Below are 12,125 nucleotides of genomic sequence, written 5' to 3' on the forward strand. Positions count from 1 at the left end.
GTTTTTATTTCGTGTAAAATGAATTAGGGGGCGCTAGCAATACGTTTATAGGTATATTTTGACCCGTTTAGTTTTTCTTTGATTGTTATCTTACACCCATTAGAGAAAATACAAGCCCGAATCTTAGCATTCACAAATGAAATAATAAGCATGAGAAACCTTCTTTACCATATTTGTTTTGGATTCATGGCCTGCAGAAGCTGATTTTAGCATGCTAAACAACTCCTTGATACAGGCATTGTCATCTTTTAACAAACTTACAACCTACCATGTTTAATTTATGATCAAACAATCTTATTCATGTATGTAACGACCCCAAATCCGTTTACCAAAAATGGGGCAAATTATTTTTTTTCAAGGGTTAGGTCCCATTAAAACGTTCATAATACATAACACCTCTAACTCTGTTTTAACCAAAAACAAAATACCGTACTGATACGTTTAACAATTTATAATGACCCTTGGTACACAAATTATACATTACAAAAGCATTTGTAACAATGACCCAATCACACGAAATACGGGTTAATACACAATAACCCAACCCAATACCAAGAGCATAATCCCGGGGACTACCAAATCCCCAATCCGTGTTCAAATATCCAAAAGCTAATCCTCCAAGCTTAAGCAACGTCTATCAACCCTAGTTTAGCAACTAGGTAACTCCACATCAACGATACCTATAAAAAGGTAAACAACGAGAGGGGTAAGCATAAAGCTTTGTAACGACCCAACCCGTATTCAACCCGAATAATTTTTTTTTTAATTTACCCAAAAGCGGCGCTTTTGTTACCCAAAAGCGGCGCTTCTATAGGCAAAAGCGGCGCTTTTGCTGTCTGATCAAGAGGACTACAAACTGCTGCCCAAGAGCGACGCTTCTGACCTTAGGAGCGGCGCTTTTGGACCTGAACTGATGCAAACTCAAATTTTACTAAGTGTTAAACTGTGACGACCCGAAAATTTCCGACCAAATTTAAACTTAATCTAATATGCTTTCGACACGATAAGCAAAGTCTACAAAGTTGAGTCTCAAAAATTTTGAACGGTTGTTATACATTCAATTAACCTTTGGCTATTCTCGACGATTCACGAACAACTAATTGTAAATAGATACATTTATAAATATAAATATATATAAATATACATATCAATTTGAAATATAAAATGATATATGATTTAATTGTAAAATAGTAACGATATAATAAAGTTGTTATTTAAAATGAATATATATATATATATATATATATATATATATATATATATATATATATATATATATATATATATATATATATATATATATATATATATATATATATATATATGTTTACATAATAAATTGAAATAATAAAATGTAATTTAATCATTAGAGATAAATATGTAAAAATATATTCAGAAGATAAAAAGTTGTTATTAAAATAAAATTTATATATATATATATATATATATATATATGACTTCTATACATCATTGATGATTATATATATTGTAATATATATATAATATATAAATATTTAAATATTCAAATATGTTATTATATAAAATAAGTATTACATAATTAATGAAAGGTAAGATTAATATATTAAATGCTGTTGCAAGTTTAATTTTAGTTGTTATATTATTATTACATTCACTACTATTATTAATATCAGTATTATTATTAATATTAACAATTATAACATGAAATTGATACATTTGTTTTGTTAACTAGTAGTAAAATCATAATTATGACTAATACTTGTATTATTATTAGATAATATTATTTCCTTTATTTATTATTAGTATCATTATTATCATATTTTTTTACTAAACTTATTAAGATCATTATTATTGTAATTATTAATACCATCATATTATTATTACCCTTATTATTATTACTGTTATTAAATTATTAATATTATTCTTATTGGAATTTGGATTATCATAATTATAATTATTAATTATTAATATTATTTATATAAATATATATATATATAAGAAATCAGAATCATAATATGTTTCATGTTACTTTCAATCTGTAGCAAATTTTGGATTCTGTCTGTAAATAGATTAGCAATCGAAATGGAATTATCACATGAAACCAAAATCAGTTTGCAATCGTTTTCTTCTTTTTAATTTTTTTTTATTTAATTATTCTGCTCAAAAATTCAATCCTATATAAATCAAAGTTTACTCTGTGTTTTTTTATTACAAAACTCATTCTTTCCTTCAAAGCTATGATCAATCATCACCTTTATTTATTTTAATTATTTGATTTTTATAGAAGAATATAAGCAAATTGTCGAATACTCTGTTATTACTTTCATTTTTCAAACAACTCAATTTCGTAATGATTTTCAAAAAATAGAAATGCAATGTTGCTAGAAATCGTTTAATTAAACTATCTGGAAAGTTTCATAATTCAATTCATCGAATTGAATTCGAATTTTTGAGTCAAAGTTTTGAATCAAAAAGTCAACTGAAGTGTTTTTGGTAAAATTCGGAATCAAATTGATGTTGTAGGATCAATTAACGACCCAGATAGTTTCTAGGAGTCATTTGCAATATAATTCATGATGAATTCGAAAGCTATAACAGTCTTAAAGTCAAAATTCGATTCGAAGTTCATAAGTGTTCTTGACTGGGATTAACATCAACTTGAAATCGAGTGAATTTTTAAAATGTGTAATTGTGGTTATGTTAGGAATCTTATGAACTAACTTTCTGTAAAATTTTAGTTTTCAATTCTTCAAATTGAGTGATAATTTTGGAGTCAAAGTTAGATCCTAAAAAGTCAAAGAATTTGTTCATGGGTAAATTCGAATTTGTTTTGATGTTTTAGATTAAATTGATGAATCAGATAGTTTACATGAAAGATTTCAAACCTTTTTCATGAAGGAATTATGGTCTATAACAGCCTTTAAATTTGAATTTGATTTTTATATCAAACGTGTTCTTCAGTTTTTTATTTTATTTTATTTTATGATTAATCCCAAAAATATGTTCAAACATTTATGTTTCAGTTTAGAACTCTAAAACCAAAATTTGATTTGGTTGTGATGATTTTTAAATTCACTGATCGATTTAGTTTTATAAAGAAAAACAAGGAAAACAGAAAAAGAGGTTTAAATAAATTAGGATATGAATTAAAACAAATTATAAGCAGCAGCTCGATGGTTAAGTGTGTTTCGGGTTAGCGAGTGGTCTCGGGTTCAATTCTAGGCCTGGACAGTTATTTTTTCTTAGCTCCTTCAAAGGTAGTCTCATTTTCTTTTATTATTATTATTATTATTATTATTATTATTATTATTATTACTACTACTACTACTACTAACCTTAGTAACATGATTATTACTATGAGTAATATTGTTATCATTATTGCTATCACTAAGTATTATTAGTATTATTATTACTATCATAATGCAAATTATTATTATCATTAATATTAATATTAGTATCAATTATAATTATTAGTATTATTATTATTATCACTGCTTTTATCACTAGTATTATTATTATTAAAAGTATTAGTATTATAGATATTATTATTATAGATATTATTATTATTATTATTATTATTATTATTACTATTATTATTATTATTATTATTATTATTATTATTATTACTAAATGTATCATTATTTTTTTTAAAGTTACAATTTTTGTTAAAATTTGTATTACCATTAAAATTAACATTTTTATAAAAAATATCAATTTACTATTTAAATTATTGTTACTATCATTATTAAGAATTATCATGAGTTTATCAAAATTAGTATTATTTTATCATCATCATCATCATCATCATCATCATCATCATCATCATCATTATTATTATTATTATTATTATTATTATTATTATTACTATTATTATTATTATTATTATTATTATTATTATTATTATTATTATTATTATTATTGTTATTATGATCAGTATTAGTAATATATCAAATAAAGATGATTTATATAAAAAATATACATAACTTAACTGTATTATTATTATCAATACTACTATTAATATTACTATTATTATTACAATAAAAATTAGTTATATAAAACCATATCTAATACATATAACATAACTCTATTATTATTTATTATTCAAGATATATAAAATAAATATATTTAAGTTACTAATGGAACTCATAACACATTAAAATAACAATTGAATCACTAATAATAATATATATATTTGTTCGACTACAAGTATATGTTTTAATATATATATATCCGAGGAATATTTAGATTTCACATTAATAATAAAATAATAATTGAATCACTAATAATAAAATAACTCTGTTAATGATGAGAATATTTTAACGGGTAGGTAATACCCGAGGAATATTTAGATTTCACATTAATAAGTTACACTGTACATTCTTCGAATCTGATTCAACAGTCATTTACTACCCTACTTACATCCACAGATATACGAATCCGTTCACCACAGAATAACCATTTTCATTCAATTTCATATTTGGATTTTGATCTATCAGAATCCAACAAGTGGCATAATGAAGAAAACATTAGACAAAATAAAATTTGTTAGAAACAAACAAATTAACTATGAGAAATTCTGTTAAGAAACCACGCTAACAAAATCCTAGCTAACTGTTCCTAGCTAACTGTTAATTCCTTATTACATTTTATTTATCGCAATCTTAATTCTCACAATTTTATTTATCGTCATTTAATTTCTCTTATTTATTTTACGCACTTTATTTATCGTTATTTAAATACTGTTATTTACGCATTTTAAATATCGGGACAAGATAGTGCTCTAAATGAACATATATTTAGGCGCAATATCGTTTCAATATGTAATATTTTTAGTTGTAATTATTCTATTTTTAAGTTGTAATCGTTTAAATAAATAAATGCTAAGACGAAGCACGAAGATTAAAGAATTGAAGAAAAATTGCCACTAAAACTGGAAAAGGGTCCTTAAAGCCATAGTGCACTCAAAAGCGTCCTAAAAAGTGAGTTAAAAGACTTGCGCGGATTTTGGGAGTTAAGGAAAATAATTTTTTGTGCAAATTACAAATCGCGAAACGCAAAGTACATGATATCTACGCGTACGAAAGGACATTCGAAAATCCGGAACCGAGACATAAACCGAGCATCAACGCGCGAGTCAACGGTCCTAAAATTATGAGTAAACTATGCACAAGAATATAATATATATATATATATATATATATATATATATATAATTAATATAAATTATATATTATATATATATATATATATATATTAAAAAATTACGTCGACAAAGAAGAAAACAAAAGATGTTAGCTGTCACAGGCGGCCATGCGATCGCATGGCCATGAAGCACTAATTCCATGCGATCGCATGGCTAAGGAAAGTTGGCCAGGTCTATAAATTGCACGAATTCTGAACGAGAGAAACACACCATTTTTTCTTTCTTCCTCTGTAAACTTAATATATATATATATATATTATAATTTTAATTTAAGTTAATTTTAATAATAAAGTTATGGTTTAGTTGAGTTATTGTAAGAAATGTTTTACGGGTTTTAAAGTCGAAACTCTGTCCGGGTAACGCTACACGATAAATAATCACTGTAAGCTATGTTCTTCCCTTTTTAAATTAATGTATCGTAACTAAGTTATTATTATGCTTATTTGAGCCGAAGTAATCGTGATGTTAGACTAAATATTAAGATGGGGGTATTGGATTGTGTACCATAATTAAGGTTTGGACAAAAAACCGACACTTGTGAACATTGAACTATTAACTATTAATAGGTAGGGGGTATTGTCTACTTGAATGACAACTCATTGGAACCTGTCAAACCTATCTTCAAATTAATTAACTTAATAATTAATAATGATTATGGTTGTCCTATTTAGTGACATTCATACGAAATCTATTATAATCATTTAATTAATTATTCGGGTTGGGTAATTGATTATTCATTCTGATCAAGTGGGTAAATTAATATTCATATCTAATCAAAACAGGGGTGGATTACATACAGTGATAACTGATGTAATTTTTGATAGAAGTGATAACTGTGTCACAGTTTAAATCTTTAATTAGTTGGAATATTTGACTTCGTGTATAAGAGTAATTTGACGAGGACACTCGCTGAAATGTCCCGTTCTTATTGATTAAAAACGTTCCATATTAATTGATTTCGTTGCGAGGTTTTGACCTCTATATGAGACGTTTTTCAAAGACTGCATTCATTTTTAAAACAAACCATAACCTTTATTTCATAAATAAAGGTTTAAAAAGCTTTACGTAGATTATCAAATAATGATAATCTAAAATATCCTGTTTACACACGACCATTACATAATGGTTTACAATACAAATATGTTACATCGAAATCAGTTTCTTGAATGCAGTTTTTACACAATATCATACAAACATGGACTCCAAATCTTGTCCTTATTTTAGTATGCAACAGCGGAAGCTCTTAGTATTCACCTGAGAATAAACATGCTTTAAACGTCAACAAAAATGTTGGTGAGTTATAGGTTTAACCTATATATATTAAATCGTAACAATAGACCACAAGATTTCATATTTCAATACACATCCCATACATAGAGATAAAAATCATTCATATGGTGAACACCTGGTAACCGACATTAACAAGATGCATATATAAGAATATCCCCATCATTCCGGGACACCCTTCGGATATGATATAAATTTCGAAGTACTAAAGCATCCGGTACTTTGGATGGGGCTTGTTGGGCCCGATAGATCTATCTTTAGGATTCGCGTCAATTAGGGTGTCTGTTCCCTAATTCTTAGATTACCAGACTTAATAAAAAGGGGCATATTCGATTTCGATAATTCAACCATAGAATGTAGTTTCACGTACTTGTGTCTATTTTGTAAATCATTTATAAAACCTGCATGTATTCTCATCCCAAAAATATTAGATTTTAAAAGTGGGACTATAACTCACTTTCACAGATTTTTACTTCGTCGGGAAGTAAGACTTGGCCACTGGTTGATTCACGAACCTATAACAATATATACATATATATTAAAGTATGTTCAAAATATATTTACAACACTTTTAATATATTTTGATGTTTTAAGTTTATTAAGTCAGCTGTCCTCGTTAGTAACCTATAACTAGTTGTCCACAGTTAGATGTACAGAAATAAGTCGATAAATATTATCTTGAATCAATCCACGACCCAGTGTATACGTATCTCAGTATTGATCACAACTCAAACTATATATATTTTGGAATCAACCTCAACCCTATATAGCTAACTCCAACATTCACATATAGAGTGTCTATGGTTGTTCCGAAATATATATAGATGTGTCGACATGATAGGTCGAAACATTGTATACGTGTCTATGGTATCTCAAGATTACATAATATACAATACAAGTTGATTAAGTTATGGTTGGAATAGATTTGTTACCAATTTTCACGTAGCTAAAATGAGAAAAATTATCCAATCTTGTTTTACCCATAACTTCTTCATTTTAAATCCGTTTTGAGTGAATCAAATTGCTATGGTTTCATATTGAACTCTATTTTATGAATCTAAACAGAAAAGTATAGATTTATAGTCGGAAAAATAAGTTACAAGTCCTTTTTGTAAAGGTAGTCATTTCAGTCGAAAGAACGACGTCTAGATGACCATTTTAGAAAACATACTTCCACTTTGAGTTTAACCATAATTTTTGGATATAGTTTCATGTTCATAATAAAAATTATTTTCTCAGAATTACAACTTTTAAATCAAAGTTTATCATAGTTTTTAATTAACTAACCCAAAACAGCCCGTGGTGTTACTACGACGGCGTAAATCCAGTTTTACGGTGTTTTTCGTGTTTCCAGGTTTTAAATCATTAAGTTAGCATATCATATAGATATAGAACATGTGTTTAGTTAATTTTAAAAGTCAAGTTAGAAGGATTAACTTTTGTTTGCGAACAAGTTTAGAATTAACTAAACTATGTTCTAGTGATTACGAGTTTAAACCTTCGAATAAGATAGTTTTATATATATGAATCGAATGATGTTATGAACATCATTACTACCTTAAGTTCCTTGGATAAACCTACTAGAAAATAGAAAAATGGATCTAGCTTCAACGGATCCTTGGATGGCTCGAAGTTCTTGAAGCAGAATCATGACACGAAAACAAGTTCAAGTAAGATCATCACTTGAAATAAGATTGTTATAGTTATAGAAATTGAACCAAAGTTTGAATATGATTATTACCTTGTATTAGAATGATTACCTACTGTAAGAAAAAAATATTTCTTGAGGTTGGATGATCACCTTACAAGATTGGAAGTGAGCTAGCAAACTTGAAAGTATTCTTGATTTTATGTAACTAGAACTTGTAGAATATATGAAGAACACTTAGAACTTGAAGATAGAACTTGAGAGAGATCAATTAGATGAAGAAAATTGAAGAATGAAAGTGTTTGTAGGTGTTTTTGGTCGTTGGTGTATGGATTAGATATAAAGGATATGTAATTTTGTTTTCATGTAAATAAGTCATGAATGATTACTCATATTTTTGTAATTTTATGAGATATTTCATGCTAGTTGCCAAATGATGGTTCCCACATGTGTTAGGTGACTCACATGGGCTGCTAAGAGCTGATCATTGGAGTGTATATACCAATAGTATATACATCTAAAAGCTGTGTATTGTACGAGTACGAATACGGGTGCATACGAGTAGAATTGTTGATGAAACTGAACGAGGATGTAATTGTAAGCATTTTTGTTAAGTAGAAGTATTTTGATAAGTGTATTGAAGTCTTTCAAAAGTGTATAAATACATATTAAAACACTACATGTATATACATTTTAAATGAGTCGTTAAGTCATCGTTAGTCGTTACATGTAAGTGTTGTTTTGAAACCTTTAGGTTAACGATCTTGTTAAATGTTGTTAACCCAATGTTTATAATATCAAATGAGATTTTAAATTATTATATTATCATGATATTATCATGTATGAATATCTCTTAATATGATATATATACATTAAATGTCTTTACAACGATAATCGTTACATATATGTCTCGTTTAAAAATTATTAAGTTAGTAGTCTTGTTTTTACATATGTAGTTCATTGTTAATATACTTAATGATATGTTTACTTATCATAGTATCATGTTAACTATATATATATATCCATATATATATGTCATCATATAGTTTTTACAAGTTTTAACGTTCGTGAATCACCGGTCAACTTGGGTGGTCAATTGTCTATATGAAACATATTTCAATTAATCAAGTCTTAACAAGTTTGATTACTTAACATGTTGGAAACATTTAATCATGTAAATATCAATCTCAATTAATATATATAAACATGGAAAAGTTCGGGTCACTACACTCGCACTTTATATTTATGACCGATGGACTGTTCTGGACAAAAACCAGATGGACATATCGAATAATCCAGGACAAAGGACAATCAACCCATGGTAATAAATTAAAATCAAAACGTCAAACATCATGATTACGGAAGTTTAAATAAGCATAATACTTTTATTTCATATTTCATCGTACCTTTATTTACTGTCATTTTAATTATTGCAATTTACTTTATCGCAATTTAAATTTGGTCATTTATATTATCGTCATTTATCTTTACGCTTTATTTAAAATCGACAAACCGGTCATTAAACGGTAAAACCCCCCTTTTATAATAATATTACTATATATAATTATATATATTTTATATAAATATAGTTGTTAAAATATAGCGTTAAACTCAGCTAGCTCCCTGTGAAACGAACCGGACTTACTAAAAACTACACTACTCTATGATTAGGTACACTGCCTATAAGTGTTGTAGCAAAGTTTAGGTATATCCATCTATATAAATAAATAAAATAACTTGTGTAAAATTGTATAATAGTATTTCTTACTACACCTCGCAAAACATCAAGTTTTTGGCGCCGCTACCGGGGAGCTGAAAGCGAAACGCTATATATATATATATATATATATATATATATATATATATATATATATATATATATATATATATATATATATATATATATAAAAGATTTTATTTTAATTTTTAGATTTTAAAAAATATAAATTTATATAAATATTTTGTAATAAAAAATAAAAAATAAATAAAAAATAATAATAATTAAAACTGAAACTGGGCCGAACCCGTCGAAGCCCAAAACCATTTCTGGAATTACAGGCCATGCGACCGCATGGCTATAAAACCCTCAACTCATGCGATTGCATGAGCTGAGGTGACAGCTCTGATTATTGGACGTACGGATTAGGGTTAGGTAATTAATTATTATTATTAATTAATTATTAATTAGGGTTTTAGTTATTTAAATAATTTTTAATTCTAGTGTTAATATTTAATTTGTAATATTAAGTTTTAATTAGTTTTATAAATTAATACTTTTATAAAATAATAATATAAAAATAATATTTTTATAAAAATAAGTAATTTTATCATTTTTTGTCTCTTTTTATAAATTGTATATTTTAATCGTTTATTTCATAGTTTGTATATTTATCGTTCGTAATAAGTTTTAAACTTATTTTTTGACGTAGTTATTTTTATACTTCTAGATTTTTAAGACTTTGCCGTAAAATCCCTTAAGTGCTTTTTCTTTAGATTTAGAATTTAGACGCTTTAGAATTTTGCGACGCCCTTTTTAGATTTTAGTGCCTAATTAAGTTATTGCCGTTTTGGATGTAGAATTCCTTTTAAGCTTTAATACCTTTAGGTGCAACTTTTTATATTTAATTTTTAGACTTTTAAGTATACACGTTTTTCTTTCTTATTTTTATTTTTTGACGTTTTTCGACGCACTCTTTTTTTTTCTCATTTCTACGCTCTAGTTTTTAAGACATAGAATTTTCTTTATTTTCTTTAAATTTCGACGAAAAATTATTGTAAGCAATTAAATTGATAGACATCAAAATTTTCTGGTTCGTAGTAATAGTTGGATTTGTTAGTGGCGAGTTGTGGGCTTCCGATTTAAAGGGTCCTGGCTACCTGCTGCATCTATTGGCTATTCGAAACGTGAAAAAAATCAGAAAAGTCTATTAATCTGATAACTTATATCATTTTTATATTTATAACTAATAGGATATTCTGTGAATGCACCGAGCAAAACGTTCACCACCTTTCATACGTTCACCACCTGTAACTCGATCAAGACATCTAGCCAATATTATCGCCATTGATTTTTCTTTAGAATCATCATCTAGTCGAACAAGTACTCCAACTCAAATTTCCGATAATCCATTTTTTAAACCCGACTTCACAATTAAGAACCCGGAGGATATTCAAGGACAATTCCAAGATCCTGAACCACTAATCATTCCTCCTGAACCACAAACCGTTAAATTAGAATCTTCTAGTGATTCGGATTCAACAAATTTAGATGTGGCAGAAACAGAACCTCAAAGTATGGAAGACCGAATGAGAGCCACACGCACGGGCCAAGGTCACGCCATTATTAAGCCAGATGTTAATGCGACAGATTTTTAAATCAAAGGACAAATCCTACACATGGTCACTAATCAATGCCAATTCGGTGGTACAGCAAAAGAAGATCCAAACGAACATCTTCGAACTTTTAATAGGATTTGTAATCTATTTAAAATCTGAGAAGTTGAAGATGAAACTATTTATCTTATGTTGTTCCCATGGACTTTAAAAGGAGAAGCCAAATATTGGTTAGAATCGTTACCTGAAGGGGCGATTGATACATGAGATGTTTTAGTTGAGAAATTTCTTAAAAGATTCTTTCCGGCATCTAAAGCCGTGAGACTTCAAGGAGAAATTGCCACGTTCATGCAAAAGCCAAATGAAACGTTATATGAGGCATGGACAAGATTCGGAAAAATGTTGAGAGGATGTCCTCAACATGGTCTAGATACTTATCAAATAGTGCAAATATTTTACAAAGGTGTTGACGTCGCTACACGAAAAGACGTCGACACAGCAGCTGGTGGTTCCATTATGAAGAAAACCGCAACCGAAGCTCACAAAATTATTGATAATACAGCCTCCCACTCTCATGAGTGGCATCAGGAAAAAGATATATTTCATTCATCTAAAGCGGCTAGAGCCGATTCTAGCCATGACTTTGATTCTATTTCCGCAAAAATAGATGCTTTC

At 27.7% G+C, this 12,125-nt stretch overlaps 1 non-coding gene and 1 pseudogene across 1 annotated transcript; both read right to left on the reverse strand.

Moving 5' to 3' along the window:
- The window catches only part of LOC139848802 (uncharacterized), an 89,039-nt pseudogene that overhangs the window by 13,461 nt on the left and 63,453 nt on the right, over positions 1-12,125 (reverse strand).
- Positions 11,772-11,878, reverse strand: LOC139851081 (small nucleolar RNA R71). Its single transcript, XR_011760443.1, has one exon. It is a non-coding gene; the product is annotated as a small nucleolar RNA R71 (small nucleolar RNA).

The sequence above is a fragment of the Rutidosis leptorrhynchoides genome, chromosome 5, assembly GCF_046630445.1.
Source record: "Rutidosis leptorrhynchoides isolate AG116_Rl617_1_P2 chromosome 5, CSIRO_AGI_Rlap_v1, whole genome shotgun sequence".
Lineage (NCBI taxonomy): Eukaryota > Viridiplantae > Streptophyta > Magnoliopsida > Asterales > Asteraceae > Rutidosis > Rutidosis leptorrhynchoides.